The following is a 17,017-nucleotide window of genomic DNA, read 5'->3' on the forward strand; positions in this document are numbered from 1 at the left end:
CAGAAACAAATTCAAGCTGAACTGAAAAAATTATGGCTTGATCACTCAGTCCAAAACATTAAACTTAACAGTGTTTGTAGAAGCAGCTTTTATACATTTTGATGACAGATTTTGTATTGGTGTTAGAAAGTTGAAAGAAGGCTTCACTAGATTCCAATCTAACAGAAGTTGAAATATCCAAAAAGTATATATAACCAATTGAATACTTAACTTTTCATCTTTCCAAAGTGCTTTAAAAGAAGAGATTTCATCCTACTTTTACAAATAGAGTTGTTTGTAGTTTATTTCTAAGAAGTTTTATTGATTTTGACTTTTTCTTATCAAAACGAAGTGGGAATTTAACCTTGCTAAAGCTTTGCCCCATGCTACTTGACCAAATGTTTAAAAAAAAAAAAAAAGCCCAACTGCTCTTATATTTCTTATTTTGCAGAGTTGTTTCTTAAATGACATTTCATTGCATATTATAGTAGAAATAAATGCTCTGAATGGTTCTGAGTATCAGAAAATAGAGTAAGAAAAGCCCATTTGACAATGGGAGTTAGCTTACGAAAGTATTTGCAGTCTGTAACTTCTAGAGCTGGATTGGATTCACACTGAGAGGAATAAATGAGATACAATTCAAAGGCTTGAGCCCATAGGGAGAAAGATGGCCCTCAAGTAAGGAAAACTCTCTTCCTGCCTTCCAGAGTATTTTCCTTCAAGAACCATTCCAAACAAATGAGTATCCTATTTTGTTCTCTAAGAGGTATGAGCAATAGGTGTCTTAGCTTCTTGGTATGTGTTGCAAAGTACTGTTTATAAACAACCCACAGTGATGCTGCTACCATTTAAGCTCTTTGCCCTTGTTCGGTCTCCAAAGATGCAGACCCTCTAGTTAGCATTCCCTTTCCAAATTGAGCTAATGTATTCACAGTTCAACTTTTTGTTCTTTAGCTTGAATCACATACATTGGAACCTGGCCATAGTACTTTTTCACCTACATCATGGTTCTGCTGCCTGGACCCCAAAAGACAATGCAATGGAAAGACTCCAGCTTAATTATGTTCTCTTTTGTCTTTCTATATAAATAGCTTAGAAATGTAGATTATTCTTTTGAAATCCATGGTAACAAATGTGAAGACTACTGCATTTTGATGTGAATAGCAAAGGAATGTTGAGGTCCAGGATCTAAAAAGTTAACTATTAAAAGTTAATGCTTAATAAAGCATTGAGTGGTTTTATTTATTTTTTAATTATTGAAGTTACCTTTTCAGTGGGTTGTACATGGAGAAAAAGCACTGTTAGATGAAAGCAGTCATTTTATGTGACTTTTAAAACTAATAGTAAAAGTCTTAAAACCAGCTAAAGATAGTTTATTTTGAAAGGGGGGGACCCCAAAACCGACAGCTATCACCTGCACACTAGTGTGGAAATCACTGGAAATTTTTTGAATCCGATTCTTATACTTATTAAAGATAATTTGGGGGTAGAGAAAGTTCGATTACTACTCACCAAGAAGAAAACTAGAGCTAGAAACTCGTATTCCTAGAATTAAAATACAACTATAAAGGAAAAAAAAAAAAACAACAGATGCCTTAAAGGCAAATAATGGAATGAGGAGCCGTTAGAACAAGACTGGCTAAAGGCAAGCTAGGCTGAAAAAAACAGAAATGCAATTAATTTAGAACCTACTCATTTTTTAAATCTACCTGTAGTTGAAGTTTGCCGCTGAAGAAAAAGGTACTAAAGTCTGTCTATTAAGACATAAGAGGTAGAGAACAGACTTTCTAAGAACTTTGCATATATTTGCGATTTACAAGTAGTATTTCTAATTTAAAACATACATAGCAATACTGTCCTCTTTGATTATGTACTTTGTGGCAGCAGTTACTTGTATATATATATATATATATATATATATATATGTAATGATTTTAAAATCCAAATCCTACAACTCTTCCGAATTAGAGATCAATTTCATGCATTCTGAGAAATGAGTAATTTTTAAGTGAATTTCTAGTTGAAATTGTGGTCCTCAGGAGAGTTTACCTATATCCTAAATTTTCCCTGGAAATCCTAAATCCTAGCAACTTGAATATAAAAATGATGCCTTGGTTTGCACATGACCAAACAAAGGGGGCCATGTTAGGTGTTTGAGGACTTTTATCCAGGAGAGGAACACTGGCCCTCTGCTGGATTAGTTCTGTCCCAAGGATGTACCTGAAATAATTTTGTATGCCTTCACTTCTACGTATATTTACTCAAAGGAAACTTGAGTAAGTGTGACAAATACAAGCTGGACCAACTCATCATGTTTGTGTTTATGTTCATACAGAGATGCAATGCTACAGGTGAGGCTGAATAGTAGGCAAATGACAGGCATGTTGATTGCAGTGTCATAGCATTTCTTATAGTAGCTAAAGAAAGAATCTGTTCATATGCTCAGGAAAAAGTTGGGGAGACTGCACCAGAAAATGTTTCTTTTTCTTCTTCTTTTTTTTTTTTTTTAAGATTTTATTTATTTGTCAGAAAGAGAGAGCACAAGCAGGGGGTAACAGCAGGCAGAGGGAGAAGCAGGCTTCCCACTGAGCAAGGGACTCATCCTAGGACCCTGGGATCATGACCTGAGTGGAAGGCAGACGCTTAACCAACTGAGCCACCCAGACATCCTTGCACCAGAAAGTGTTTCAAAAAATTTTTACAAAGTTGCTCTGTGGGTGATAGGGTTACAGTGTTTTTTTGTTTATATTTTCTAAGTTTTTCAGCTGCTAATCTTTGCAATAAGATAAAGTTATCTTTAATGGAAATATAAGTATAGCATATTTGGGGGATGTTTGTGCTAGCTGGAATTCTTGGTTGCAGACAACAGAAATCTTCCCTGACCAGTGCAAGCAGAAAGCAATTTCATATAAGGCTATCACAGAACCTAAGAAGAATAAGGTACTGGAAAAGAGCCGGAAACAGGGGAAGCTGGGCAGTGTTCTTTTGCAGTCCCCAGAGGACCCCCTTTCCCTCAGAAGTCATCTCTAAACTGTGCACTGCACCCCTCCATTGCTGCAAGTGATCTCTCAGGGGCTTCCATTTTTGTGTAACTCCTTCAAGGTTCAAAGCCCTTGGCAGGAACATTTGCAGATGTCCCAGCTGTCAGGGGAAAAGATTATCTACCCTCTTTAGTTTCTACAATGGGATGTGTGACCCTGCCTCCTATCTATTTCAGGACTCTGCCCAAAGAGTATTCTGATGTGCCGGGACCAAAAGTAAAATCCAATGAAATGTTCTGATTGAACAATACTGTGAAGGTTTCCTAATGCTCCAAATTGTCTTAACCTCACTCTGGCTCTCTACTACTTACCAGGAAAAGACTCCCTACCGTCTGAATGTTTGCAACTCTCCCCGCCCACCTCTCCACCCTCCTCCACACACTCCCCACCCCCACCCCAAATTCACATGTTGAACTCTTAACCCCCAAGGTGATGGTATTATGAGGAGGGGGCCTCCTAATAGAGATGACTAAGACACAAGGCTGGACCTTCAGGATGGAGATTTGTGGCTTTATTAAAGAGGACCCCCAGAGCTCCCTCGTTCTTCTACCATGTGAGGATAGAGCAAAACTATCCAGCTCAGAAGAGGGGAGCACCTGATCTCCGACTTTTAGCTCCAGAACTCTGAAAAATAAATGTTTTGTTTTGTTTTTAAACCACCCAATCTGGTATTTTGTCCTAGCAGCCCAATCAGACAAGACCGCATCATCTACCTAGGATCAACCTAAAACAGAGCTAATATCTGAAATCCTTAATTTCCTTTCAAATGCTTCCCTCTCCAAATCCTAGGCCATACTAAACAATATGTTAGTATGAATACTATGAAATACTTAACAAAACAGAACTGATCATAGCTTTAAGACTTCGAGAAGAAGGATCTCCAGTAGAGAGATTTGATTTTAAGTCACAAGCAATTAGTCCCGAGGAATATGCTAAAGAGAGGAACAATCTATTATCAAATAATCTTAAATTTCATGAATAAAATCCAGATCTCTGGCTATCAAGCAATAAAAGATCTTGAGTAGTGATGTATTTATTACTGCTGATGGGTTTCCATCTGCCACTCTGAGCACACGTTCAGGCTCAAGTGCAGGACGAAGCTGAAGTGGATGAGATTTGTTGTAAAAATTTATTGGGAGTAGGCAAGTGGTCACAGGCTAAGTAAGGGATCATAAAAGGATGCAGTCACTTTAAGGACAATTTTGGAGAAAAAATGCTGATGCTGAAAGAAATGTCAAAACCACAAACACATCAAAGAGGCCCATATTCCTGGGAACAGAGGAAGGTCGTAAAGGATCTGCTTATAGAAAACATATTAATCCTGGGGTACTGTCCTCTTGCCTCTTGCCTCCGCCGCCATCATTTCAGGTCACTTAGCTCAGATTGCTTTTCAGCTAGAAAAAGCAAATGATAGCCTCGCAAGGACTCTGAACAACGTTACAGGGATTCGATTGTTTTCATGTTTGATTTTTATAACTACTAAAGCATAGCTTAACTGTTACATGAATAGAAGTTCCCTAAGAATGGTAATCCCTTCTCTCCAGAGATGCAGTGCTAAATATTCTGTTCATTCACACACAACAGGCAGGCTTTCCATGACCAACTGTTTTGTTGTTGTTGTTGTTGTTATTTATTTATTTATTTATATTTTAATTTATTTATTTTAGAGAGAAAAAGAGAGCGAGCACGAGCAGGGAGGGGGGCAGAGGGAGACACAGACTCCCTGCTGAGGAGGGAGCTCCACATGGGGCTCAATCCCAGGACCCCAGGATCATGACCTGAGCTGAAGGCAGATGCTTAACTGACTGAGCCACCCAGGCACCCCTGTTTTAGTTATTTAAATTAACTTTTACTCAAAGGATTTAATGCAAATCATAGCAGACTACTAATTATTGAACAAAATCTATTTCCTCTTCTTCCTGGACACAAAGCTGGACTGTGCTTTCCAGCTGCCCTTGTAGTTAGATCTGGCCATATGACTGAGTTTGAGGTTCCTAGAAGTGACCTTTGCCCCTCTGAGGCCTTAAATCTTCAATGCATTGGCCCACTGAGCTGAGGGCGACAGAGGATCTTAGAAGCCAGGTGCTGCTCTTGGGAGGTGGAACCTGTCTCAGCATGGGTCTCTAAGGAGAACCTGGCTACCAGGCTATTCACTTGCTAATCTAGAGATAAAACTGTGACCAAGATGGAAACTTCCACGGCGCTGCCCCATTACCTTTTTGATCTATTTATTACCTCAGCCTATGACAACTCAATACACCAATAAAGTTGGTTTTCAGTCTTAGTTTTCTATCCATTTAGGATTTTGTAGATAGGTGAATTATAAATTCATAATATTTATTATTCTATTTGCGGTATATCCTTGAATTATAGGTTCTCAGAAGCATCATAAACATAAAGGAATAATGTTTAAGTAACAAGGACTTTAATGAAGAAAAGATACTTTTCAGAGAGTCTATATAAATGACATGCAAATATTTCTCTTTCCCCCACATTTAGGGCTTGGTTCCTAGCAAGTGTAAAATAAACACCCATCATCTCATCAATAAAGGAGCCTCCCTCCCGAGCTCCAGACTGACATTTCCATTGCCCATGGGACCGTTCCAAACAGCTTTCCTCAGAAACATCCACACCAACATTCCCCAAACTAATCTTCCCTGTCAGCCTCTGCCTGTTCTGCCTCCACAAAATACTGTTGTGCTCCTCACTCTCCCGTTTTTATCAGTGGCACCCTTGGAATTGTCCTCTGTTGACTCACATAGCCAAACAGTTGCCTTGTCTTCTAAGTTTTATTTCCCAAATATTGCTGCTCCTTTCAGCCCTTTCTCTGCTCTAAGAGTGCTCCAATCTCCCTCATATCCACATTGACCCAAAGTGACAGTAGTTCTCAGGCTTCTGGTTTTTTCACTGATAACATTTCAAAAAAAATTTTTTTTTAAGGACAACAGAGGATCATCAGCTTTTACTTTTGCCAGATAATCAATCAATCAATCAATCTATCTATCTATAGATAACACATTTTCTTTATCCATTCACTGTTGATGGCCACTTAAGTTGTTTCCATGCCTTGGCTAATGTAAATAGTGATGCAATGAACATGGGTACTTGTCATTTATTTATTTACTTATAGACTATTTAAAAAATGGTAATGTAGGGGCGCCTGAGTGGCTCAGGTCATGATCTCAGGGTCGGGCTCCCCACCCAGGGAGTCTGCTTGTCCTCCTCCCTCTGGCCCTCTCCCTGCTCATGCTCGCTCACTCTCCCTCTCAAATAAATAAATAAAATCCTTTTAAAAATGGTAATGTAGAGAGGACTCATATTCAGAATATAGGGGTGTCATTTACATTACATATATTTAATTTTATGCAAATTCACTACGGTTTCCAAGACTTTCTACTCAAGTAGTTGGAAACTCTTCTGTGAACCAGCACTTGCCTAGATGTCCTGATATCCTCTTGTGGACAGATGAATGTTTCCGAACTCCAGTCATAGTGCTCCTATGACCAGTAACAGCCTCCCAGTTCCTGGTGGCCTACACCTCCCAGCCTGGGAGGTAAACTCCCAGCAAGCACACACCATACTATACTACCTTCCCATTGCTATCTCTAATTTTCAGAAATTTGGACCTTCTGCTCTTCCTTTCTTTTCTATCTTTGACAATATGTTTCACCCAGCTTACATGTTCTTTTTTTCCCCACCAGTCAAAATTCTACCCAAAATTTAAGACCAGATTTGATGCCAGTGCTTTCATGAAACATTTTATGATCCACCCAAACAAACAAGATCTTTTCTCTCCTTGAACTTCCATAACACTATACAGGGCAATAGGGGCCAATGTTTTCAGGTACTGTTTTTTTTACCCCTCCCACAATAAATCCTTGAAGATAAGAATAATGTTTAATATGTTTTTGTTGCCACTGCCTTATTTGAACATTGAATATTCAATATACATTTAATGACTAATTAAATGTTTGAACATAGTGGGCACCCTATTTTTAAAAAGTCCCTTTGACACATTTAAATAACTTTAATTTTCAGTGTCAAGTAAATAGCAATAGGGTATAGGGGAAAAAGGGATTGCTAAGTATCTTCTTTGTTCTTTCCAACATGGGAGAAACAAAAATAAATCCTTGTTTCTATGACCATAACACAGAAGCTTTCCTACTATAAAAATTTTATTTTAGACTTCTACCCCGGAATTGTCTTGTCTTTTATTTTAGGTTCCTACCCAAGATTGAATTGTCTTACAGGCAATTTGTAAGAAAGATGGGAATTACAGAGCTCACTAACTCTAATTTCGTGTCTATGCCAGTTTTAGAGAGGGTACACAACTTTCGTTCCTTTGGGTTTTGCATTCATCAAAAAGGAAGAAGGAACGAGATGATAAAGCTGTAAGACCTGAACGCATAAAAATCCTAGAAGAAAACACAGGGCATAAACTCTTTGACATTGGTCTTGGCGATGATTTTTTGGATTTGACACTAAAAGCAAAGCCAACGATAGCAAAAATAAACAAGTGGGACTACATCAAACTAAAAAGCTTCTGTGTAGCAGAGGAAACCATGATCAAAATGAAAGGGGCCTACAAAATGGGAGAAAATATTTGTAAATCATATATCTAAGAAGGGGATAATATCCAAAATATATAAAGAACACATTCAACTCAATATCAACCCAAGGAAAAAATGGGCAGAGTGGGATGCCTCGCTGGCTTAGTTGGTGGAACATGTGACTCTTGATCTCAGGGTTGGAGGTTCAAGCCCCATGTTGGGTGCAGAGATTGCTTAAAAATAAAATCTTTAAAACAAAAACAAACAAAATAGGGGATCTGAATAGACATTTTCCAAAGAGGACATACAAAAGGCCAATGGGTACATGAAATTATACTCAACATCACTAATTGTTATGGAAATACAAATCAAAACAACAAGAAAATATCACCCCACACCTGTTAGAATGGCCACCTCATAAAGACAAGAGATAACAAGTGTTGGTGAGGATCTGGAGGAAAGGGAACCCTTGCACTGTTGGAAATATAAATTGCTGCAGCCACTATGAAAAACAATACGGAGTTTCCTCAGAAAGTTTAAAAAGGAGCCTTTCCACTTCTGGAGTATGTCTGAATGAAATGGAATCACTACCTAGAAAAGATACCTGTACCCCCATGTTCATTGCAGCATTATTTATGAGAGCCAAGGCATGGAAATAACCTAAATATATGTCAGTGGATAAATGGATAGAGAAAAATGTGAGATCAAGTTATCTGTTCATCTATCTCTGACTCAATCATTAAAAAAGTAGGAAATTCTGCCATTTGCAACAACATGGACGGAACTTGAGGATGCGCTAACTTATGCTAAATGAAATAAGTCAGACAGAAAAAGAAATACAGTATGATCTCGCTTATATGTGGAATCTTAAAAATCAAACCAAGGTTGTCAGAGGTGAGGGGGTAGGGTCTGGACAAAATGTGTGAAGGTCATATGGTACAAACTTCCAGTTATAAGATAAGTAAGTTCTGGGGATTTAATATACACCATGGTGACTATAGTTACTACTGTACTCTATATTTAAAAGTTGCTAAAAGAGTCAATCTTGAAATTTCTCATCTCACACACACACACACACACACACACACACACACATACACACACACACACACATTATAACTATCTGTGGTGACAGATGCTAACTAAACTTACTGTGGTAGTCATGTGTCAATATGTACATATATCAAGTCATCATGTTACTAAAACTAATACAATGTTATATGTTAATTATATCTCAATACAACTGGAAAAATGTTTAGGTTTTTTTGTTTTTATTTTTCAGATTACAAAAAAGATTTATTTATTTATTTGAGAGAGAGAGAGAGAGAGAGAGAGAACATGTGTACATAAGTGTAAGCTGGGAGGGCAGGACAGAGGGAGGGAATCTTCAAGCTGACTCCCTGATGAAACCCCCCTTATTTGAGCACCCCTATTTGTTTTAGATTTTTAAAAGAAGGAACGAAGGTTGCCTGGATGGCTTAGTCAGCTAAGTGTGAGACTCGTGATTTCGGCTCAGGTCATGATCTCAGGGTCACGGGATCAAGTCCCAACTCCCACGTTCAGTGGAGTGTCTGCTTGAGATCTCTCTCTCCCTCTCCTTCCGACCTCCCCCAGCTCATGTTATCTCTCTCTGTCTCTAAAATAAATAAACAATTTTTTTTTAAGATTTTATTTATTTGACAGAGAGAGAGCACACATAGGCAGAGAGGCAGGCAGAGAGAGGAAAGGAAGCAGGCTCCCCATGTCAGGCTCTCTGCTCAGCGGGGAGCCTGCTTCCTCCTCTCTTTGCCTGCTTCTCTGCCTATGTGTGCTCTCTCTCTCTGTCAAATAAATAAATAAAATCTTTTTTAAAAATAAAATACAATAAAATAAAAAGAAATTTAAAAAAAAGAAGGAATGAGATGACAAACTCATCTTTTCCACTCTCCTTTAATGACTGAAGGATGTCTGAGCACTTGTACTTCCATGTTTTATCTTTGGCCAAAGAAATCTAACTTTTGCCTCTAATGGTCTATAAAAATCAATATGTAAATGTTTTAGGTTTCTCCAATTATATGACTAGGAAATTTAGCAAAGATTGGAATGAATATATTTTATTAAGCTCGTCACTGTATGGAAGGTGTGAAAAGAAAGGACGGAGCCCTATAAAAATATGGGGCTTTCCATTTAGGATTTGAATTTGACCAAGAGTATTTGGTAAGTGGCTCTTTAAGTTTACCCTTGCTACAGCTAGAGAGGAGAAAAACATAATGGTTCTTTAAATTAATTCCTTTTAAAAGATGAAACTCTTGACTTCCATTTATAGTTAAAATTGAGTGCCTGACATTGGACCTACCTTCCTACTGTAAACAACAATAAAACTAGACAAATACAGGCATTTCAACACACAACAATCTCAGGCATTGAACAGAAACCAAGGCAGGCTTATTACCCTTCAGAAAAGGGAAGCATTCATCACAGGGCTATGGCGCCCAAGCAGAGGGCAGCAATGTCTCTGGGAAACAGAGGAAACAGAGCTCAGAGCAGGTACCTGCTAACACAGCTGGGTTTGGAGGGCAAGGTGCCTTAAGAGAAGGCAGCTACAGAGAAGGAACCCTGTAAAATTGCATGAAAAATTCCCTTGGGTACTTGGCCCACTGTTAAGATGTGTATGAGTAGGGCAAAACTCCAGAAGATCCCACAGGGAAGCTTCTGGGAGGCTGAGAGCTGAACAGATTTCAGAGGTAGCACAGTCATGAAAGACATGAGAGTTTAGGCCCAGCCTAATAGACAATGTATAAACATTCACAGATCTGGAGGCATGAAAGGAGACCCCAGAAAGGTCACATCCTGGGATTGAGGACCATGGAATGCCGACGTTAACAGGAGTTTAGAAGAAGCAGATTCCAGTCCATGTGGATGACTTTGAAGGGTTCAAGACTGGAGTGGAGGAAGTAACTGCAGAGGTGGTGAAAACGGCAGGGAACTGGAATTAGAAATGGAGCCTGAAGATGGGACCGAACTGCTACAGTCTCATGATAAAACCTGAACAGATGAGGAGTGGCTTCCTATGGATGAGCCAAGAGGGTGACTGATTCCGCTTTTGAAGGACTGCGGGGAACTGCTATCAAGCAGCATTGCATGCAACAGAGAAATAGTACATGCAAGGAAGAGTCCATCCATGCAGCAAACTTCATTGTTGTCTTATTCTAAGATACTGCCACAGCCACCCCAAGCTTCAGCAATCACCATCCAGATCTGTCAGCAGTCATCAGCAGCAGACAAGACCCTCCACCAGCAAAAAGATGATGACTCGCTAAAAGCCCAGATGATGGTTAGCATTTTTTAGCAATAAATTTTTTTTTTACTTAATTAGGTATGTACACTGGGGGTGCCTGGGTGACTCAGCTGTTAAGTATCTGCCTTTGGCTCAGGTCATGATCCCAGGGTCCTGGGATCAAGCCCCACATCGGGCTCCCTACTCCATGGGAAGCCTGCTTTTCCCTCTCCCGCTCTCCCTGCTTGTGTTCCCTCTCTCGCTGTGTCTCTCTCTCTATGTCAAATAAATAAATAAAATCTTAAAAAAAAAAAAGGTATGTACACTGTTTTTTAGACAGAATGTTGTTGCACATTTCACAGACTATTGTGTAAGTGTAACTTTTCTATGCACTGGGAAACCAAAAACTTCATTTGATTATTGTTTTATTCATTTTATTGTTGTGGTCTGGAATGAAACCCATAGTATCTGTGGTATGCCTGTATACTGCAAATGATAAACATTGTGAAAAAATTTAGGAAAGACCTAAATAAGTGGAAATATACAATGTTTGTTTCATAAAAACCCAATATTAAGATGGTGACTTTCCCCAGTTTGACCTATAGATTTAATATCATACTAATCAAATTCCCAGGCAGCATTTTTTATAGCTAATCAAGCTGATTATAAAATTTGTATGGAAACCCAAGGATCTAGCAGAAACCATCTCGAAAAGGCGAACAAAAAGTGGAAAACTTTTGGGATGCCTGGGTGGTTTGGTTGGCTAAGCATTTGCATTCAGTTCAGGTCATGATTCCAGGGTCTTGGGATCAAGCTCTATGTTGGGTTCTCTGCTCAGTGGGAACTTGCTTCTCCATCTCCCTCTACATGCCGCTCCATCTGCTTGTGTGCTCTCACATGCGCGCTCTCTCTCTCTGTCAAATAATTAAATAAACTCTTAAAAAAAAAAAGAAGTGGAGGACTTACACTACCTGATTTCAATGGTACAATAATCAAATATGATGGGGTACTGGTGTATTAGTAGACTACAGATAGAAGTAATAGTACAGAGAATACAGAAATAAATCCACATGTATACAATAATTGATTTTTGACAAGAGATCCAAGGTCACTCATCAGAAAATGAAAATCTTTTAACAAAAGGTATTGGCACAACCGGATAGCTGCATAGAAAAAAATAACCTTGGCCTTGGTCTCACAACATAAACAAAAATTAATTTGAGATGGATCAGAGACCTCACCATAAAGTCTGAACTTTAAAGCTTTTTAAAAGAAAACACAGAAGATTTTCATGAATTTGGAGTAGGCAGATATTTCAGATGGAACACAAAAACACTAGCCATAAAATTAAAACTCATAAGTTCGTCTTCATAAAAAGTAAAAATTTCACCATTAATATAATAAAAAGGCAAGCCACAAAGTGGTTAAATACATTCTCAACATATACATTTAAAAAGTACTTGAATCCAGAATGTATGAAGAATTTTTACAAATCAGTAAGGCAGAGGGAAAAAAAAAAACCCTCAACTAGACACTTGAGAAAAGATGTACAAATGGCCAATAAATACATAAAAGAAGATCTACATCATTATTCATCGAAGATACACACTCTAAAAACATAATGAGACACTATGTCACACCCTTTAGAATAACTAAAATTTAAAGGAATGACATTAGGTCCATACACCTTCCTCCTTCCCTTTGCTTCCCGAATGATTCAGTCCTAAAGCCATTATGTGGAGTAGAGCCAAGTAGGTGCCACATGATGGAGACCTGGGGGAAGGGGCAGCCACAGTGGATTAGAACAGTGTATCAGAACTCTAACAGAATGAGGGGAGCATGCATGTTTAGGGACAGTCCAATATGGCATATTGGAAAGGTGAGCAAGGTAAGACAGGTGCTTTCACAGAGGGAAGCCCAGTGTTAGATGTCAGAACAGAATAGAGCAGAGAGTCCAATGGGAGATAGCCCAACATGGGGAGCTAGAGCCTGAGCTGAGTGAGAAGGTGTCCCTGTGAGAGTGACCCAGAGAGTCAGAGCCCAAGTGGTCTAAGGAAGTCATCTGCTTGAACAGGAGGCCCAAAGCAGGATCTCAGAACCAGAGCAAGGAGAAGAGGGTGTCCTGGTAGAAGAGTAATCTGGAGTGGAGTATCAGAGAGTAAGTATAGTGAGGAGGGTGACCAGATTGGGGAGGAGATAGCAGTGGACATGGGAGATTGGATACATTCAGTGTACTGATCAAATAAATATAATAATGATAACACACGTCAGAGAAAAGAGTTACAAATATGGAAAGTGGGAAAACTAATGTGAACCATATGAGTTGGGCTGGAATTGGAAGTATGGGTATAGACTTATGGTTTTCAATAAATGTAAAGAGGTATAGAAATGAACATAAATAGGGATGCCTGGATGGCTCAGTTGGTTAAGAGTCTGACTCTAGATTTTGGCTCAAGTCATGATCTCAGGATTGTGAAGCCTGCTTAAGATTCTCTCTCTCTCCTCTTCCTCTGCCCCTCCCCCCACCCCTACCTCTGTGTGTATGCGCACTTTCTCTCAAAAAAAAAAGGAAAGAAATAAACATAGATATAACTGTGTGCATTTGGGGTGTGTGTGCATGTGTGTGTGTGTGTGTTTGTGTGTATCCATCCACATATTCCCTAGTTTTCTCCTGAAATAGGCACTAGGAGCAGTGTTATGTTAATAACAACGACCACACCTAGGGCCTAAATATTGGTTTCTAAATACCATCCTCCAATAAGAGAAACGAAATCTCCTTGGAGAATGGCTCCTTCTCAGTTCAAGGCAACAGTGAATGTTCTTGTGCCAGAAAGCAGAGAATTGTTCCAAGAATTATGGGGACATTTCAAAAGGACAGAGAAGCCAGCTTATAGGGGCGAATATGGTACAATTTAAGTATCAAAATAAATCATAGTAATAGATTATTGTCCACTGAAGACTATAGGAAACCACAAGTCCATGCAGATATAAATTAATGAGTGAACAAACTAAAAGTTTGGGAAGCAATTAAATAGTTACCTAATATCAGAGTACTTCCCTACAAAAATATGAATTACAAAGAGAAAAGAGTAACTTTATATTGGAGAAACCATGCAGATATCACTTGATTCAAATCGATCGAAATGAATATGATCAGCAAGGGGACAAATTAAAGTCACGTACCTGCTATGATAATCTTGCCAAAGATGTGTCACATGGATACAATTATGAAGAAACATCAATTGGCCCCAAATTTTGAGGCTATTCTACAATATAATTGGCTTGGAAACTTTAAAAAAGGCAACATGTTGGGGCATCTGGCTGGCTTAGCCTGTTAGGCTTCCAGCTCTTGGTTTTGACTCAGGTCATGATCTTAGGGTCATGAGATCAAGCCGCACATGGGGCTCTGCACTCAGCATGGAGCTTGCTTACGATTCTCTCTGTCCTTCTCCCTCTGTCCCTTCCTGCTCACGCTTTCTCTCTCAAGAAAGATTAATTAATTAATTAGACTTTATTTATTTTTTTTTTAAGATTTTATTTATTTATTTGACAGAGAACACAAGTAGGCAGAGAGGCAGGCAGAGAGATAGGAGGAAGCAGGCTCCCTGCTGAGCAGAGAGCCCGATGCGGGACTCGATCCCAGGACCCTGAGATCATGACCTGAGCCGAAGGCAGCGGCTTAACCCACTGAGCCACCCAGGCGCCCAATTAATTAGATTTTAAAAATTAAAATAAAAAGGGCAACCTGAGGAAAGTTCCAGTTTGATGGAGACTAAAGAAACTTGACAATTAAATGCAACATAAACTCCTTGAACAGGATCCTCTTACTAGAAAGAACATTATTAGGACAAATTGTTAAATTGAATAGTGAATAGTGTCTGAGGATTAAGTATTTGTTGTGTGCCAAGATTAACTTCCTAATTTTGATCATTATGTAGAAGGTCCTTGATTGTATAAAATACACACTCCAGAATTAGAGGGGGACGGAGCATCAGGTTGGCAACTTATTCTAAAATGGTGAAGGAAAATGTTCTTTGTATTTACTTGCAACTTGTGTGACTACGCTATAATTTTAACAAAATATATTAAAAATACGATTACACACAAAAGATAATATAAAGTTTTGGTGAGAATGGGAAGCAGCTGTTCCACACTACCAGTGGATGGTTAAATGGTACAACCACTTTAAAAAACCATATGTCCCTTTCTCATAAAATTAAAGTTACACCTACCCTATACCCCAGTAATTCCACTCCGGAAATGCTGACAGAAAGTCTTATACTAGAATGTTCTTAGCAGATTTATTTGACATAGCCTCAAACTGGAAAGAACTCTTATGTCCATCAGTAAGTTTTAATGGGTAAATAAACTGTGATTCATTCATGCATTGGAAAACTATTCAGCAATAAACAGAAGTGCTAATACACAAAATAACATTGATGACTCTCAAAAGAATTATGTTGAGTGAAAGAAGCCAGACATAAATGAGTTTATACTTATGATTCCATTTATATGAAGTGTAAGAACAGTCAAAACAAGACCAAAGAGATTGAAATTGGAACAGTTGTTGCTTTGGGAATAGTTTGAAATGGGGTTTGAATGGGAAGGGGCAAGAGAGAACTTTTTGGGAGCAGAAATGTTTTGTAGCTAGATTGGCTGATGGTTATATGGGCATATATATTTGTCAAAACTCATCAAATTGTACATTTAAAATCTATGCATATTACTTTTGTACACTATACCTCAATTTAAAAATCTAAATTTTATGGGTGCCTGGGTGGCTCAGTCGGTTAAGTGGGGGACTCTTGATTCCAGTTCAAGTCATGATCTCAGGGTCCTAGGATCCAGCCCAGTGTGGGGCTCCAAGCTTAGCTCTCAATGAGGAATCTGCTTGAGATTCTCTCCCTCTCTCTCTGCCCCTCTCTGCCATGCTTGGACATGCAAGCACATACATGCTCGCTCTCTCTCAAATGATAAATAAATCTTTGAAAAATAAATAAAATAAAAAAGCTACATTTTAAAAAATTCACTAAATCGGCAGTGGTTACCTTTAAGGGGTGGGATGCTTTCATTTTCCACATTATGTATTTCTGAGGTGTTTGAACTTTCTTCAACATGAATGTCTTAATTCTTTAAAAGAGCTACATTTAGAATCTAAAAATATGATTACATAAAGGTAGGATTTGTCCCAAGGGTGCTCAAGCAACTAGTTTCTTCAGGGAAATATTAACTTAGATCTGCTTTTCTTAATATATGCTCCTCCCTCCCAAAAAAAAGTTCAGGCAAGTCAAAGAGGTAATGTATAAAATCAAGCCATAATTTTAAATCAAGCCATAAATAACAGAAAATAGAGGGTAGTATTTACCTTATTTCCAAATGACAAACTATTTAATATTGAAAGCAATGTTAGGAATTCTAAAGGAACAGATTTTTGCTACATTAAAACTATTAAGTATATAATAAAATGATATGCAAACAAAACTAAATGCAACAGGAAGTTGGGAGAATTTATAAAAACGTGGTTCTTGACAGATTTATAGGCAAAGCATGTGAATTCTAGAAAAGAGGAAAGAATAGAAGAAAAGAATGAGAGAGAAAGAGAAAAAAAGGAACGAAAAAAGTGAGAGGAAAGAAGGGAGAAGAAGGGAGGGAAGAAGAGAAGGGAGGGAGAGGGAGAAGAAGAGAGGGGAAGGGGGGTAGGGGGGTGGGGGGGTGGGGGGAGGGGACAGACGGAAGCTAGGAACAGTCTTGGCTAATCAACAAGTGAATAAAAATTAAACCTGAAATTTTACCTAGCAAATTAGCAAACATTACTGTTACATTCTAGTATTTGATGGCAGCCATAGGCTGTCCCGACAGGCAAGACAAATTCTTGGTCACTATTGGTAGGAGTCTAAATTGCTACATTTCTGAAAACCAATGTAGCAGAGTGTATTCATAATCTTTAATATGTTTATATTCTTTGAACCAGAAATAATTACTTTTTGGAATCTGTCTAAAGAAAGTAATCATAAGAGTCGCTCTTTTCCGGATTATTCATAATTGCCAAAACAATTTTAAACAATAGCCTAAATGGCAACATTATGGGACTAGTTCATTAAATCGTAGGATATCTGTTTGATGGATTATTATTCTACCATTAAATGGAGATTACAATGAGTTTTAAACGACACTTTTTTAATGTCTTTTTT

The sequence above is a fragment of the Mustela erminea genome, chromosome 5 (genome assembly GCF_009829155.1).
Source record: "Mustela erminea isolate mMusErm1 chromosome 5, mMusErm1.Pri, whole genome shotgun sequence".
Classification (NCBI taxonomy): domain Eukaryota; kingdom Metazoa; phylum Chordata; class Mammalia; order Carnivora; family Mustelidae; genus Mustela; species Mustela erminea.